Raw genomic sequence first — 18,569 nt, forward strand, 5'->3', positions numbered from 1 at the left:
GGATCAATTTAACAAGAACTAACTATCCTAAATATATATGCACCCAGTACAGGAGCACCCAGATCCATAAAGCAAGTCCTTAGAGACCTATGAAGAGACTTAGACTCCCACACAATAATAATGGGAGATTTTAACACCCCACTGTCAACATTAGACAGATCACTGAGACAGAAAGTTAACAAGGATATCAAGGACTTGAACTCAGCTCTGCACCAAACAGACCTAATAGACATCTACAGAACTCTCCACCCCAAATCAACAGAATATATATTCTTCTCAGCACCACATCAAATTATTCCAAAATTGACCACATAGTTGGAAGTAAAGCACTCCTCGGCAAATGTAAAAGAACAGAAATCATAACAAACTATCTCTCAGACCACAGTGCAATCAAACTAGAACTCAGGATTAAGAAACTCACTCAAAACCGCACAACTACATGGAAACTGAACAACCTGCTCCAGAATGACTACTGGGTAAATAACGAAATGAAGGCAGAAATAAAGATGTTCTTTAAAACCAATGAGAACAAAGACACAACGTACTAGAATCTCTGGGACACATTCCAAGCAGTGTGTAGAGGGAAATTTATAGCACTAAATGCCCACAAGAGAAAGCAGGAAAGATCTAAAATCGACACCCTAACATCACAATTAAAAGAACTAGAAAAGCAAGAGCAAACACATTCAAAAGCTAGCAGAAGGCTAGAAATAACTAAAATCAGAGCAGAACTGAAGGAAATAGAAACACAAAAAAAACCCTTCAAAAAACCAATGAATCCAGGAGCTGGTTTTTTGAAGAGATCAACAAAATTGATAGACCGCTAGCAAGACTAATAAAGAAGAAAAGAGAGAAGAATCAAATAGATGAAATAAAAAATTATAAAGGGGATATCACGACCAATCCCACAGAAATACAAACTACCATCAGAGAATATTATAAACATCTCTACACAAATAATAAAAAATAAAAAATAAACAAAGGAAATCTAGAAGAAATGGATAAATTCCTGGACACATACACCCCCCTAAGACTAAACCAGGAAGAAGTTGAATCCCTGAATAGACCAATAACAGGCTCTGAAATTGAGGCAATAACTAATAGCCTACTAACCAAAAAAAGTCCAGGACCAGATGGATTCACAGCTGAATTCTACCAGAGGTACAAGGAGGAGCTGGTACCATTCTTTCTGAAACTATTCCAATCAATAGAAAAAGAGGGAATTCTACTAACTCATTTTATGAGGCCAGCATCATCCTGATACCAAAGCCTGGCAGAGACACACACACAAAAAAAGAATTTTAGACCAATATCCCTGATGAACATCAATGCAAAAATCCTCAATAAAATACTGGCAAACCGAATCCAGCAGCACATCAAAAAGCTTATCCACCATGATCAAGTGGGCTTCATCCCTGGGATGTAAGTCTGGTTCAACATATGCAAATCAATAAACGTAATCCATCATATAAACAGAACCAAAGACAAAAACCACATGAATATCTCAATAGATGTAGAAAAGGCCTTTGACAAAATTCAACAGCCCTTCATGCTAAAAACTCTCAATAAATTGGGTATTGATGGGACGTATCTCAAAATAATAAGAGCCATCTATGACAAACCCACAGCCAATATCATACTGAATAGGCAAAAACTGGAAGCATTCCCGTTGAAAACTGGCACAAGACAGGGATGCCCTCTCTCACCACTCCTATTCAACATAATGTTGGAAGTTCTGGCCAGGGCAATCAGGCAGGAGAAAGAAATAAAGGGTATTCAATTAGGAAAAGAGGAAGTCAAATTGTCCCTGTTTGCAGATGACATGATTGTATATTTAGAAAACCCCATCGTCTCAGCCCAAAATCTCCTTAAGCTGATAAGCAACTTCAGCAAAGTCTCAGGATACAAAATCAATATGCAAAAATCACAAGCATTCCTATACACTAACAACAGGCAAAGAGAGAGCCAAATCATGAGTGAACTCCCATTCACAATTGCTTCAAAGAGAATAAAATACCTAGGAATCCAACTGACAAGGGATGTGAAGGACCTCTTCAAGGAGAACTACAAACCACTGCTCAACGAAATAAAAGAGGACACAAGCAAATGGAAGAAAGTTCCATGTTCAAGGTTAGGAAGAATCAATATCATGAAAATGGCCATACTGCCCAAGGTAATTTATAAATTCAATGCCATCCCCATCAAGCGACCAATGTCTTTCTTCACAGAATTGGAAAAAACTACTTGAAAGTTCATATGGAACCAAAAAAGAGCCCACGTTGCCAAGACAATCTTAAGCCAAAAGAACAAAGCTGGAGGCATCACGCTACCTGACTTCAAACTATACTACAAGGCTACAGTAACCAAAACAGCATGGTACTGGTACCAAAACAGAGATATAGACCAATGGAACAGAACAGAGCCCTCAGAAATAATACCACACATCTACAACCATCTGATCTTTGACAAACCTGACAAAAACAAGAAGTGAGGAAAGGATTCCCTGTTTAATAAATGGTGCTGAGAAAACTGGCTAGCCATATGTAGAAAGCTGAAACTGGATCCCTTCCTTACACCTCATACAAAACCTAATTCAAAATGGATTAAAAGCTTAAAGTTAGACCTAAAACCATAAAAACCCTAGAAGAAAACCTAAGCTATACCATTCAGCACATAGGCATGGGCAAGGACTTCATGTCTAAAACACCAAAAGCAATGGCAACAAAAGCTAACATTGACAAATGGGATCTAATTAAACTAAAGAGCTTCTGCACAGCAAAAGAAACTACCATCAGAGTGAACAGGCAACCTACAGAATGGGGGAAAATTTTTGCAATCTACCCATCTGACAAAGGGCTAATATCCAGAATCTACAAAGAATTTAAACAAATTTACAAGAAAAAATTAAAAAACCCATCAACAAGTGGGAAAAGGATATGGACAGACACTTCTCAAAAGAAGACATTTATGCAGCCAACAGACACATGAAAAAATGCTCATCATCACTGGCCATCAGAGAAATGCAAATCAAAACCACAATGAGATACCATCTCACACCAGAGTGGCGATCATTAAAAAGTCAGGAAACAACAGGTGCTGGAGACGATGTGGAGAAATAGGGACACTTTTACACTGTTGGTGGGACTGTAAACTAGTTCATCCATTGTGTGAAGACAGTGTGGTGATTCCTCAAGGATCTAGAACTAGAAATACCATTTGACCCAGCAGTCTCATTACTGAGTATATACCCAAAAGATTATAAATCATGCTACTATAAAGACACATGCACATGTATGTTTACTGTGGCACTATTCACAATAGCAAAGACTTGGAACCAACCCAAATGTCCATAAATGATAGACTGGATTAAGAAAATGTGGCACATATACACCATGGAATATTATGCAGCCATAAAAAAGGATGAGTTCATGTCCTTTGTAGGTACATGGATGAAGCTGGAAACCATCATTATGAGCAAACTATCATAAGGACAGAAAACCAAACATGGCATGTTCTCACTCATAGGTGGGAGTTGAACAATGAGAACACCTGGACACAGGGTGGGGAACATCACACTCCAGGGCCTGTCATATGGGTAGGAGGAGGAGGGAGGGATAGCCTTAGTAGAAATACCTAACGTAAATGACGAGTTAATGGGTGCAGCACACCAACATGGCACATGTATACCTATGTAACAAACCTGCATGTTGTGCACATGTACACTAGAACTTAAAGTATATATAAAAAAGAAAACAAAAACCCAGAAAGAAAGAAACACCAATGTAAAACAAACAAACAAACAAACAAAAAACAAAAAAAAACAAAGGGAAGGAATCTGAAACCTCAGGTCTGGACAGGGCACCAACAGCACCTGCTAGAGTAGGGTAAAGTGCTCATAGACAGGGATCTTAGGGGTGAGTTGAAAGCAGGTGAGAGATTTATTCCACAACTGGTTCATTTTGTTCGCCTGCTGTGTCACACACTGCGCTAGTCACACACTGGTGACAAACAAGGCAGACAGTACTCCTGAGCTTTGCTCCTGAGCTTTCTTCTGGCCACAGATATGGGGCTGTGGGGAGTCAGGAACTAACCAAACAGATACATCAACAAGATCACCAGTGGATGGCGAGCCAGAGAGGAACCCAAGAGGCAAGGGAAATCTTGTGAGCCATTGTCTGAAAGATCTGGGGTCTGAGTTGTTGAGTTCCTTCTGGTTTCAGCTCTTTAGGGTGTGAATAATGATTCTCTGGAACCTATCCAGTCTTCATTCCATACCATCCTGAAAAAAGTTGTCTCAGATATTAGCACCCAGTTTACCCTACTTTCTGGCTGAGTTGGATGAGCAGTAGCCTTGTCAAAGCCTCTGGATCAAAGCCCTGGAAAGAAAGAAGCACCACCTTTTTAAGGCTGTCGAAAAGAAAAAAAAATCTGGAAATGGCTACGAGACCTTCAAAACTTATTGCACACCTGGCACAATAGGAGGGTGAACATGAACAACGCTCCCCCTTCTGAAAAATAAGGAACGTATGAACAAGGTCAACCATAAAAGGCACAAGGACCACAACATCTACCTGAAGAAGCTGGGTTTACAAACCAGTGGTGTGTCACTGTGAATATTTGGAGCTGGCGAGATGACCAGATCCCCAGAGCCACTGGACACCCAGAGTCCTACTCCAGGCTCTGGAGGCCAATCTGCCCTCAGTGTTTATGGAAACCTGAGGTTTGTTGGTCTCCTAATTTCAGAAATATCCTTACAATAAATCTCAACTGCTGAAGGTAACCCTGTGAGAGGGTCTCTGTGGCCCTGATACACAGGCTCTAAATGTGTAGGGATCTGCAAACAACAGGTCAGGGAGGGCTGGAAGCAGGGTGAGCCACTACACTCCCACTTTTGACTTTTTTTCACTCCAGCCTGCCCTTCTCATTCCTGCCAAAATCACAGATTGCACCATCCCAGAAGGAAGCCCTGAATTAAGGATTTGGGTCTCCATCCAATTTCAAAGTGCAATCACTGAAACAGGTACTTCCGTCACTACCACTTTGTTCTCCATGAAGCAGAACAGTTCCTTCTGCTCCCCAAGCCCAGCTCCACTTGCTTCCAGTCTGCAAGAACTCAAGACATGGATCATCATCTCTTCTCTCTCAACTCCCAGGTTCTGCCAAGCATGGCCCGGATGGAAAGCCATGGCAGTGGAGTGGGAGTTGTCTCCTTTAACCAAACCTTTTCAGGAGCAGGTTTAAACTTACATCTTAAAAAAACTCAAAAATATTTATTTTAGAAAGCAGGCTCCATATCCCAAAGCCTGTGGCAAGTAGGAACTTAAGGTCCCTTGAAATCATCCAAGTGTGGAAGTGGTGATTTAGAGCTAAAGCAACGGTCCAAATTCTCCAGGCTGAAGTTTAGCTGAAAGAGGGCCTCGGTTCTCTCCCTCTATCCCTGGGCCTTCTTCCCAAGCCACCCCTAGACACCCTGTCCACAGAATCCGTGGTTTGTGACGGCACCTCACTCCTGCATTCTGAAAGATGCCATTTCACAATGGTTGCTCCCTTTACACCTGTCACATGGCCCCCAACTGAACAAACTCCAGTGGACAGATTCATGCCAGCAACAGGTTCACAGCAGACTGTGGAGGTATAGAGCACATGAATGAATCTCCCACTTACTGAGAAAAAAAGTGACAAGAGAGCCTAGGGAAAGGAAACAGGGACCCACTCCCTGCTCCCTATTCCCCCCCATCCCAGCCCCTCCCATCCATCCCCATTCCTTCCACCTGAGATCGGTGCTGAGCCCCCTAAGAAGCTCATCAAGTGTTTTGGAAATATAACAAAAGTGAGTACAATTGGTGCAGTTGCAAAGAGGCCCCAGATGCCCAGGTTTGACATCCTCTGAATCACCCCCTCTCAAGGGTCTTCCAGGCAGCTGTCCTCACTCTGGCTCAAGTAAATTCAGTTAGATTTTGTGCCTTGCCTCTTGCTTTTAGGTTGACACTGATGCGAATAAATGGCCCAAGAGAGGGTTTCCTAAGAGGGGAAGGAGGCTGTCTCAGAAGGAGGAGGAACTCACGTCTTCCGAGGACACAGTTATGTCCTGTGAGGTCAGGGGCAGGCTGTTGACAGCTTCCATTAATTCCATTGGGGCAGGCAAGTGGCAACTGGCAGTTATTGGAGCTGTGAATGCTGGAATAGATTGTAAAGTGAACAGCCTGCCCTTAGATTGTAAGCCTAGCTTAAGGAAACAGAACTTCAGGGAGAGAGGAGAGAGCAGATTTTCACAAGACCTCTAGTTAGGCTTTGGTTTCCATATCCTTTCCCACAGCTTCAGCCCAAGCGCCCAGCAGCCCACCTGTTTGTCTTTTCCCAACTCCCCAAAGGTAGAGGCTCCTGTTGGTAAAGCAACAGCTGAGAAGTGGGAAAGGTAAAGGTTACAAACACTGCCCCAGATAATCCTCAAAAAGCTTTGCTGGAATCAGGTTATGCACCTCTGAATCTGAGCTAGATTTATTGGGTCAGGGACCATGCTTGCTTATTGGCTCAAGAACTGACAGAGGAGGTGTCTTAAGAAATGCTTGCTGGATGGATAAACAGCTGAGTGTTTATCTGAGCCTGGAAACTGCCTGCACCAGCACAAAAGTAAAGCCCCAACACCCTTAGGCCACACCTGCTGGAAGATTTCCTATCTGTCAGCCCCAGGAAGATGTAGGCAAGATGAGGCAAGTCCTGACCAACAAAGGAAACTGCCCTCCTTCTTTCCTGGCCTTTCTTCCACTGTGATGCCAAAAAACCCATCAAGTCCAGTTACCCAGACAGTGGGATGTAAGAGGAGTTTCCTGGAAATCTGGCTCTACCATTGCCCCATGAATATGATGGTGACAAGCCTGGGCCCTGAAATCAGAAAGCCCGAAGTTTGAAATCTCAGTCTTCTTACTTGCTAAGTGTGATACTTGGAGCAAATTACTCAATGTTTCTAAACCTTGATTTCCTCAATGTGTAAAATGGGGATAATATTGGGTAACACACTAACCATAATGTCAGGAATACAGTTAGTGCTCAATAAATGTTTCTCTCTATTCCCGTACACCCCATCCTGCTAATTCCCTTCTCTCTCTTCTTCCCCGTAACTTCCAACTGCATCATTGCCTATAAGCAGAGGGTAGAATAATCACAAAACTGGAAAGTTTGGGACAGCCTAGAAGTTATTTACAAGTCTAAGAGCAACCACTGAAGCCTGCCCAATGGCCTGGCTTTTTAAAAAACACCTAATTAGGAGCCAGTGAGGTCCCTAAGCCCACACAATTTCGTAGGAGTGACAGGGGTATGTATTTACAAAATAACTATTTACCCTTTAAAAGAGCACAAGTATTTTCTGCTCCCACGATATCTCAAGTGGTGCCTAGATTACTGAAGGTCTGTTATCCAATGAGTAATGTCACTCAGAGAGGTGGTATGAGTGATTTAGAGTCTAGGTCTGTGAACTGGGATGAGCCATTTCTTCACGTCTTGGTCTCCAACGCATAAAATGAAGAGATTGGACCAGATGATCACTAGAGAATCTTCTAATGTTAAGACTTAAAGTTTAAATGGTTTTATCATAGAGAGTGATTGTAGAAAAGTGAAACCCACAAAACTTAACATCCCAGAAGGAAAATTAAAATATTTTAATTGGAAGTAAATGATAACATGGCACAGTTTGATGTGAATGTAATGGCATAAGGAGGTTGGAGGGCCTGTGTGCCCTCTCACACTCATTCTCAGCACCAGATGTGGGGGCACCGGCAGCAGCCGCTAGGGAGGCTGATAAATTCCACCCTCACTCCAGCTCTGAAGAAACCTCCATGGTAGAAGAAAAAAACAAAGAGCCCCTGAGTCTCCCTACTGCTTCACTGGCTACTCCTACTTTGGAAAGCAGGGAAGGAGGAAGACCCCAACATCTTCCATCAGTGCTGAAGACACCACCCAATCCCCCCACACCTCTGCTTCAGCTCTTACCTGTGCCCCCACCCCCACACAGCCCTCTGCTAGCCACTAGGTGTTAGCTGCCTGTCACCTGCAAAAGGTCTTCCTTGGCCAATTTTTGTCACAAATTTTTGCATATTGCTTCCATACATTTGCAGATAGGATTCAGTAGGTGCTGATTCCAACTATGTAAGAGAAAACGGAATGGCTGCACTTGCTGTCACAGAAGGCTTTCAGGAGAGCACATTGATTGGCTAAAGAATGCTGGGAGAGGTACTCTATGTTAGACCGAGATGCTCAGACAGGAGCTTCCCCACAATCCAGGAAATCAGGGCTTTTCAATGTTGACTTGAAATTCTACCTAATAGTCAAGAAAAAGCTTTTTTCAACCATGGGGGAAGAATGAGGAGGTGGGGATGGAGAGGGGTAGAGTGCCAAACGATTCCATCCAGGACGGGGCATGGAAGGACAGTGGTGGGCCCAAGTCCAGAACTGTTCCCTCCAAATAGTGAACGTTTGGCAACCTTACCCAGAAGTTCTGATATTTCTAGTTAGTCAAACCAGGCTCTGATTTCCAAAATAAGGCCAAATTCATAACAGTTTGGGAAATGAAGGTATCTGGCTGAAAGACAAGAGTTGGAACCATTGCCCTGTCATCAGCATCACATTAACAGAAACAAATTCCTCTGCCCATGCAAACTATCCACAAACAATTTAAGCCAAGAAAAAGTCCCAACTAGAAAAGCACACAGATGAGCACCAACCCAATGAGGCCCATCATTTTTGAGTGGACACCCTCTGAGCAACTTGGCGAAGAAAGCAGGGCTCAACTTACCCCCAGGAGGCTTGGGAGAACCTCTCCTGATGGACAGACGTGAAGGAGGAGTTCAGTGATAGCACCTGGAAAAGTGGTAACTACTCACTGGCCACAGGGATGACTGAAATGAGACCTATGCCAAGGATAACACAAAGGATAAAAACAATCTAAAGCAGAGATTGAGTTTATTATTTGCTGAACAAGAGGAGGGTCACATTTCATTAAGAAAGGTCAGGACAGTTCTCTGAATTGAAGGTGAACAGGACAGACACACTGTGAGAAAGAGGAAGTTTTGTCCAAATTTGTGATTGACTCGAAAACAAGAGTAAACTCTCTTGGATTGTTTGCTGTTCTATTTTGTATCACAGAAGCATAAGCACAGTTCTCCGAAAGGTCCTGGATGGATCTGATCTGTGGGGCATGGCCCTGGCTGCCTGGTGTCTGTGCCTCCTCTCATCGAGGTGAAATTTTTCTCTGGCACCCACTTTGGTTAAGAATGAGGAGCCCTGGGCCCCCATCAGCCTGCAGCATGGCTCTGTGCCCATCGCCCAGCTCTCTTCTCCTCACTGCCTAGGATGGATAAAAATGCAGCTTTCCTGGCCACAGGGATGAAATAACCACATGAAAGCAGATGGGTAATTTTGTTAGCACATAACCATTAATATGGTATTTTCTAAACAGGAAAACTGAGGCACTGAGCCCCAAGCCCCAGTAAGTTGGAGGCTACATGATTAAAATATTGCTGAGTAGGGAGAAAAAGGCAAATTGTAAAGAGCTAACCAAAAACTAATAGGGTCTAAATCTGGGTGGTGCGATTGCAGGTGATTTTTATTTTCTAACTTTCTATATTGGTCTTCTATATTCTCCAAATTTTCTACTCTATGTGGTTCTGAAATCTTTTTCTTTTTATTTTGATACAACAAGGATGAAGTCAAGGTTGTGGTAGTTATTGCAATGATGAGTTTAGACTGGGCTCACACCTGTGAGTTTAGGTGGCTCACATCTGTAATCCTAACCCTCTGGGATGGTAGGAGGTAGGAGGATCACTTGAGGCCAGGAGTTTAAGACCAGCCTGGACAACATGGTGAGACCCCACCTCTATAAAAAATTTATTAGCCAGGTGTGGTGGTGCAGGCCTGTAGTCCTGGCTACTTAGGAGACTGAGATGGGAAGATTACTTTAGCTCAAAACTTTGAAGTTGCCATGAACTATGATTATGATGATCATACCACTGCACTCCAGCCTGGACAACACAGCAAAACTCTGTCTCCAAAAAGAATAAAAAATATTACATAGGGGTGTGAGGTCAAAAAGTTTAACTCCTGATACAGACAATAGGGCACAAAGAGCTCAAAACTAAATAATGCGTTTAACAACCCTGCACATTAGCCACTATAAAAGTAAGAAAAGATCATGCAGGTGTGCCCAAGGACATGTAGTTTTCTTCTCAAGAAAGGAAAGTACCTAGAATAAGATAATGTAAAAGGGTCAGCCCAGAACAGCAGGCAGCTGAGGCAGTGCAGCCAGAACAAGACTCTGCCAGCAGTCAGTCTCAGGGGCTGAGTTAGTACAGGGAGAGAGCCAGCTCACACTGTCCTGCAAATGGAGGAGATTCGGCAAGCAGGGAAGAAAACTGTCAAGAGAAGCAAGAAGCCCCAGGAGAAGGTTGAGATGGGCCTCTCAGAGCAGAGTGGGGACAATCAGTAAAGAAGTAAGGATCTGTGGGAGGGGGGATGGACAGCATTAGGAGATATACCTAATGCTAAATGAGGAGTTAATGGGTGCAGCAAACCAACACGGCACATGGATACGTATGTAACAAACCTGCACATTGTGCACATGTACCCTAAAACCTAAAGTATAATAATAAAATAAATAAATAAATAAATAAAATAAAAGCAGTAAGGATCTGAATGCAGAGAGAGGAAATTAGCCTGTCCTTACAAGCTAAATGGTTCAGGGACAGGCAACCTAACATAAAGGATCTCACTCCTATCAATGGAACAGAATAAATAACTCAGAAATAAAGTTACATACGTACAACCAATTGATCCTCGACGAAGATGACAAAAATATACACTGGGGAAAATCCTCTATAAAATACTGGCCAACCGAATCCAGCAACACATCAAAAAGCTTATCCACCATGATCAACTTGGTTTTCTCCCCATGGTTGGTTCAACATACCCAAATCAGTAAGTGTGATTCATCACATAAAACAGAACTAAAGACAAAACCACACGGCTATTTCAATAGATGAAGAAAAGGCCTTTGATAAAGTTCAACATCGCTTCGTGTTAAAAACTCTCAATAAACTAGATATTGAAAGAACATACCTCAAAATAATAAGAGCCATATATTACAGACCTACAGTTAATATTATACAGAATGGGCAAAAGCTGGAAGCATTCCCCTTGAAAACTGGCACAACACAGGGATCCCTTCTCTCACTACTCCTATTCAACATAGTATTGAAGTTCTGGCCAGGGCGATCAGGCGAAAGAAAGAAAGGGTATTCATATAGGAAGGGAGGAAGTCTAATTATCTTTGTTTGCAGATGACATGACCTTATATCTAGAAAACTCAATCATCTCAGCCCAAAAGCTTCTTGAACTGAAAAGCAACTTTAGCAAAGTCCCAGGATACAAAATCAATGTGCAAAAACCACTAGCATTCCTATACACCAGTAATAGGAAAATAGCTAAATCATGAACTAACTCCCATTCACAATTGCTACAAAGAGAATAAAATACAGCTAACAAGGGATGTGAAGGACCACTTCAAGTAGAACTCCAAACCACTGCTCAACGAAATCAGAGAGGACACAAACAAATGAAAAACTGTTACATGCTCATGGATAGGAAGAATCAATACTGTGAAAATGCCATACTTTCAAGGAGCCCTTGGAATCAATGGGTTGGTTTTCTAGGGCTCCTGTAATAACGCGCCACAATTGGCTGGCTTAATACAACAGAAATTTATTTTCTCACAGATGTGAACTCTAGAAGTACAAAGTCCAGATGTTGGCAGGATTAGTTTCTACTGGAGGCTTTGAGGGAGATTCTGTTCCATGGCTCTCTCCTGGATCCTGGTGGCTCTTGGCAACACTTGGTGTCCCTTACCTTGTAGATACATCACTCCAATCTCTGCCTCCACTTTTACATGACACATTCTTCCGTGTGTGTGTGTGTGTGTGTGTGTGTGTGTGTGTGTGTGTGTGTGTGTTTTCTTAAGAACAGCAAGCATTGGATTTGGGAGGGCCCACTCTAATCCACTATGAACTTCCCTTAGTTTGGTTACATCTACAAAGACCCTGTTTGTAAACAGGGTTACATTCGAGGTTCTGAGTGGACATGAATTTGTCAACTCAGTTGGGAACGGACCAGTCTGAGGGCAAGATAAGCGGTGGAACTAAGCAGGAAGGTTGAGTGCAGAGTTTTGAGAAAAGTGTAGTCAGGGCTAAGATCTAAGCAACATTGTTCTACTCCCTTGGAGGAGAAATTTTTCCTTCTTTTAGCTTCCTTCAGCCACTGCTTTGACCACCTCATCCCAATTCCTCTCTGCTCCTTCATAGTCCTTAAAGGTTAGAAGCATGGGCTCTGCACTTCTGTGTCCTGCATTTCTAGATCCTGGTTCTCTGGTTGGCCATGTGCCCTCAGAGACTTATTTCCCTCTACTTCAGTTTTCTCTGGGAAAAAGGGATGACAACAATACCAAGTTCATATAGCCATTTTGATAACTGAGCAATGTAATGTTTATAAAGTGCTTGTCTCAAAGGAGTAAAGTATGGATTCAGGTAACTTGCCTATTTTTGAGTTGTCTTTTTATTGATTTGACTTACTTTATGCTAATGTCAAGTGATATTTTGGCCTTCTCTTTAATTTCTATATTTTATTTTCCCCACTGCCTCTTACAGATGGTACAATGGGTAGAAAGTCCAGATTGTTCCAGAGATGCAGCCAATCCTGTATATTGAGGAGGCTGAATTGAGTTACTTGATTGGGTCAGTAGTTGTAGTTTCCCACATGCCAGGACATGGTCCCCAGCAATGCCCCACAATGGTAGTTGCAGCATTCGCTCAAACAAGACGGTGATGTCATGACATGAAATGGTCTCTCCTGGCTGTGGTCTACTGTTTGCAACTGGTATCATCTGGTTCTGGCATTTGCTGTTCACACTAACATATCAATGATAGGCCTATATATCATCCTTTGGTCAAGTGAAGGCCCAGTTGGTTCCTGGTCTCATTGGATGGTGCATTATAGAGGATGGTACTACATCCAGGACATGCTCAGAGTGGCTTACTACCTGTCAATCTTAGTAAAGTCAAACCCTCTGAGCCTCAGTTTCTTCATCTATAAATGGGGATGATATCTACCTCTTAAGACTGTGTATTAGGTTGTTCAGGCTGCCAGAACAAAATATCACAGACTGAAGGCTGGAGGTCTGGGATCAAGATCCTGTCAGGGTTGGATTCTGGTGAAGGCTCTCTTCCTGGCTTGCAGTTGGTTGCCTTCTTGCTGTGTCTTCTCATGGCCTCTTCTCTGTGCACAGGCAGAAAAAGAGATATCTGGTGCCTCTTCCCCTGTTTGTAAGGACATCATATTAAGACCCAATAGATTAAGAGGCCCTATCAGATTAAGGGCCAATACTTATGACCTCATTTAACCTTTATTACCTCCTTATAGACCCTATCTCAAATAGTCATATTAGAGATTAGGGCTTCAACACATGAATTTGAAATACATAACAGGCTGGGTGCAGTGGCTCATACCTGTAATTCCAGCACTTTGGAAGGCCAAGGCGGGTGGATCACATGAGGTCAGGAGTTCAAGACCAGCCTGACCAATATGGTAAAACTCCGTCTCTACTAAAAATACAAAAATTAGCTGGGCATGGTGGCACATGCCTGTAATCCCAGCTACTCAGGAAGCGGAGCTAAGACAATCACTTGAACCCAGGAGGAAGAGGTTGCAGTGAGCCGAGATCGCGCCATTGCACTCTAGCCTGGGCAATAAGAGCAAAACTTCGTCTTAAAAAACAAACAAACAAAATACATAACAGAGTATTTTGAGGATTGCAGAACATAGATCATGCTCTGAAGATGGTAGCACTTTTGATATGGGTCACAGTGGAGGTCAAGAAAGTTGCAGCAAATCAGGCTGATGAAGGAAAATCTGAACAGACAAGGACAAAGGTAAATCCCCTGATCTTTGGAGAAAGACTGAACATCAACACCAGACCCCCTACTTGGCAGCATCCATGTTTTGCTGCACCTCTATTTATACTGAATTCACTGTTTAATAATTATCTCTGGTTTTCTTTCCTTGATGCCACCTTCTCCCTCTCTTCCTACTTTCAGTCAGCCACCAGATGTGCCTTACCTGCCTTCCCCGCTATCTGATTAGTTCAGACCTCCATCTTTGATGGCTTGGATTTGAACGGTAGCTTCCTGCTTTATCCAGTCCAATCCACTCTCACACTACAGACAGGCTGATTGTGTAAAATGTAGACTAGATCCTGTCACTTTCCTACTTGAAGGGTTTCAGTGACTTCCTATGATTAAGACAAACCCAAATTTGATAACAGGTTCACAGGGCCAACATTGTCTGCTGTAGCTCCTGCATGTCCCTCTGCCTGAGTGCTTACCAACGCCACCTTTTTTTATCCTCTGACCCAGATGGCTCTGGGTCTCTGCCCATGCTGCTCTGCCTGCTCCTGTCTGCTCCCACACTCTTATACAACAAACACTTATTGAGATCTACTCTATGCTAGTCACTGAAGATTTAGAGCTAAATGAGTACATACCATTTTTTCACATTTTTTACCATACTTTACATAATCATTTCCTTGAAATTGCTTTTTGAGTTAAACACAAATTGAGCCAGGTGTTTGTCTTCATAGAAATTTTAGCTCTAAAGAATTTATGGTAGATTATAATATGATCTACAGTATCAAACTGCAAAATGTAAAGTATCAGGAAATAAAAAGAAATATATCATGAACCTAGTCCAAGACTCACTTTTCAGAGCTCAGGTTCCAAGCCACACAATCTGGAAAATCTTTTTTTGGAGGTTGGGTGGGATCTAGCCCATGTGCTCACAGGTGCCTGTTCCTCCTCTGCTGACAGTTATTCCACTGTACTGAAGTTGCCTGTAGTCTCCCACATTAGACACTAAGCTCTGGGAGGCAGGGTGGCTGTGTCTGCAGTCTTATTGTTGTATCCCCAGCACCCAGCACAGCACCTGACACATGGCAGATGTTCAGTAAATGTTGGTTGAATTAATTATCATTTTAAAATCATTTTTAATATTTGTGCATGTATGTTCACAAAAGGCTTATTTACAATAGCTAAAAGACGGAAACAACCCAAGAGCTCACTGATGGAAGAATGGATAAACACAGTGTGCTATGGATATACATGAATATTATTTAGCCTTAAAAAGGAAAGAAACTCTAGCACACACTGCAACACAGAGGAACCTTGAGGATGTTATGCTAAGTGAATTAAGCCAGGCACTAAAGGAGAAACACTGTATAATTCCTCTTATGTGAGCTTCCTAGAGTCATCAAATTCATGGAGATAGAGAGTTAAACAATGTTTGCCAAAGGCTAAGGGGAAGAGAGAATGGGGAGTTCGTGTTTAATAGGTAGAGAGTTTCAGTTTGGGAAGATGAGAATGTTCTAGAGGCATATGGTGGTGAATGCCATAGATCTGTAAACTTAAAAATGGGTAAGATGGTAAATTATATGTTATGGGTATTTTACCACAATAAAAATGACCACACTGAAAATATTGCTTATGATATTCCAAGTGAAAAAAATAAAACCTCCAGGTAGTACTGTAGAGAGAGAGAAATGGATCAGTCAGGTGTCTCCTGGTGACTGTGGTCAAGATTCAGGAACCCGTGGTGGGCAGATCAGGTAAAGGCTCCCACCTTAGTCAGGCTCATTGCCTCTGGACAGCCTCAGGTAACCCTCACACCTGCTCCAGACACTGCTGCTCATTTTTTAGTTTATTTCAATTGAGCTATTTATAATGAACACTCAGGTTTACAGGAAAGTCTACCCTTAGAGTATACTCACTAGGCTGTCTTCTCAGCAGGAGTGCATTGAAATAGCTTTATCTGTAACTTCAGGAATGAAACATCATTAAAGCACCCAGCAATAGACTGTTTCCAAAGATGACAATATCTCCGTCTCCCACCTTGCAGGATTTTTGCAAGGAGACCTTGTCTTTCCTCCCATCAAGTGGTGGCATCTCTTTCTCTTCCCCTGAGTCTGAGATGACAGAAATGATGTTGTGTAGGCATCCAAGGCAATGTCATGACAGTGTTTGTGCTCTCTAGGGGAGCCAGGTGCATGCGATGAAGAAGCTCAAGGCAAAAGACTGAATGAAGAGGGGCACATGCAGTGAGGGAGGCCATGTTGGAGGCTGCACACTTGCTGTGTGAATGGCCTTCCAGCTCAGCCCAGCTGCCGTCCACCATGATTTCATGAGACATCCAGCCTGATGCCACGTGGGACAGAGCAGGCTAACCAGGTCCTGCCCAGACCCAGAGAATCATTGGGTCATAATAATCATTGTTCTAAGTCATAAGGTTTTGAAATTGCTTGATTTGCAGCAGTATATAACCAAAACCACATCTTCTACCAAATTAAGCATGAAGAGTGTAGAATTGTATTATAGAGAGCTCTAGTGCAGTGCCCCCTCCAGTTTATATTCACTGTAATACTATTAAATAAAAAGGGAAGAAATCCACCTACAGCTCCCTCATCCCAATGATTCACTTATTTTCCTTTTTTCATTTCTTGCCTGTGGTGGTGGGCATACATAGATAAGCAACGCTGTGGTTATCAAGTACATAGCATTTTGTAGCTTTTCCTCTCAGCTTTATAGCATTCATTCGCACACTCAACAAACACTTATTGAGATCTACTCTATGCTGGTCACTGAGGATTTAGAGCTAAATGAATACATACCATGTTTTCACAGTTTTTTTTACCATACTTTACATAATCATTTCCTTGAAATTTCTTTTTGAGTTAAACACAAATTGAGCCAGGTGTTTGTCTTCATAGAAATTTTAACTCTAAAGAACTTATGGTAGATTATAATATGATCTATAGTATCAAACTGTAAAATGTAAAGTATCAGGAAATAAAAAGAAATATATCATGAGCCTAGTCCAATAGAATTACTCTAACTAAATATGAAGCACTGAGATTTCAGCCAAGACAAACATATAGTGAATTATTCTCGTTGCTTGATTAAAGCAAGCACATCATTCTCCTAATTGAAATGAAGATTCTGACCTCACCAAATGGGAGGAGCGGAAGGTGACTCCAAGGTGGGGAGGTGGAGGAGCGCGTGTGGGCAGGTGTCTGCTCTTCAAAGGGCTTGACTGTGAAGAGGACAGAGTGTGTTGTGGTAGAGAGGGGCGGTCAGAAGGGAGACACTGTTCGGATGCTGATGGCAAGGTCCCGTTAGAAAGGTGGTGACAGGATTCAGGGAGCAGAGAGGATAACTAGTGGGGCAGGGTCTCTGAGACCACCTGGGGATGGGATCGGGAACTCACACGGGAAGACTGGCCTTCCCCCATGCCATGCGAAGGGTCGCTGCCCTTCTGCCTTGTGACAAGAGGGAAGAAAGATAAACATAGAGGAAAATAGGTTTGTGGATTTGGAAGGAAAACGAAGGTGTTTCCTGGCTGACAATGTCTATTTTTTTCCATTTAAAGTAGGAGATGAAGGGGAGTGCGGGAGAGAGCGGTTGGAGGTTTGAAAGGGATAGAAAAGTTTCCCATGCTCCTTTTGTTGGATCTGCTGATGCTCTATGCCGAGTTCAGACGGTTGGAAATCTGAATCCTGGAGCGGACTGAAGGAAAAAGATAGAGTGGGCCATAAGTATCCCCAGGGCCTTGGCCCAATCTTCAGAGCAGGCTCCTGACCCCCACGAAAAGCTGCCATCTAAACTGCTGTAGACTTGGGCTGCAGGTTCTCCAGCACCTGCTTTTCTGAGACCGGAGACTCATGAAGACCCTGGAGACAGGCAGAGGGCACAGCCAATGGCACTGCTGCAGAAGAGTCTGAGGGGTGGAGAGACAGTGGGCAGGACGAAGATTTCCGTTGTGCGTTTCTTTTGGGCACGAGGCCTCATGGGAATGGGAGGGAACCCGCAAGGCTCAGAACCTCGGCAGTGGGCCGGGGACTCAGCGGGCCAGGCAGGATCCAATCCCAGAGAAAAGGGGCAGCAGGGCTGTGTGGTGTCCAAAGGTGGACAGCCTTCATTAGAGGCTGAAACCTAGAGAGAGGAAGAACCACATCGTGGGAACACAAGGAGGGATATGGAGCTGAGAGCAGTGATGGGTCTAAACTTGAGCAGACTTCTTGGCAGCCATTCTCCCTTTCTGACTCCGAATTTTCTGGCTTTCCTTCCCTCCTAGGAGCTGTCAAGAGTTCTTCTCTTCTGAGTGTGTGACTCTCCTGAGAGCCTGAGGAGATGGCTGCAGGAGCAGTGGCTGGACCCATCCCTGTGCTGTGCATGGGCGTTGACAAATCTGCCGCTACATTAGTCGGTAGCAGTGGTTTGGCTTAATTGCCATATGCGGGGCAGTGGTGCATGTGGTCAGCATCCCCCAGCTCACATCCATGAAGATTTCTGGTGCCATGACAACATTCCCTACTTCTTTGAACGTGAAGACCTTCAGCTATTTTTGATTCACCTCAAATCTGAAGATCTTTAGCCATGTCTGGTCCAACTCTCTTGTGCTTGCAAGTCCAAACAACAGGACTCAGC

General features: G+C 43.2%; 1 long non-coding RNA gene across 3 annotated transcripts in view; it reads right to left on the reverse strand.

Moving 5' to 3' along the window:
- The window catches only part of LOC131384098 (uncharacterized), a 36,705-nt gene extending 20,419 nt beyond the window's left edge, over positions 1-16,286 (reverse strand). For 2 of the 3 annotated variants that reach the window (XR_009214615.1, XR_009214616.1), the window contains exons 1-3: positions 15,857-16,286; positions 14,793-15,015; positions 13,149-13,355 (exon numbers count right to left, since the gene is read on the reverse strand). This is a non-coding gene — a long non-coding RNA (uncharacterized LOC131384098). Of the gene's footprint in view, positions 1-12,576; positions 13,356-14,792; positions 15,016-15,856 lie in introns of those variants that run through there. The other variant, XR_009214614.1, reaches the window with a different exon arrangement.
- Positions 16,287-18,569: the final 2,283 nt, after the last annotated feature.

Source organism: Hylobates moloch, unplaced genomic scaffold (genome assembly GCF_009828535.3).
Source record: "Hylobates moloch isolate HMO894 unplaced genomic scaffold, HMol_V3 SCAFFOLD_8, whole genome shotgun sequence".
NCBI classification, from domain to species: domain Eukaryota; kingdom Metazoa; phylum Chordata; class Mammalia; order Primates; family Hylobatidae; genus Hylobates; species Hylobates moloch.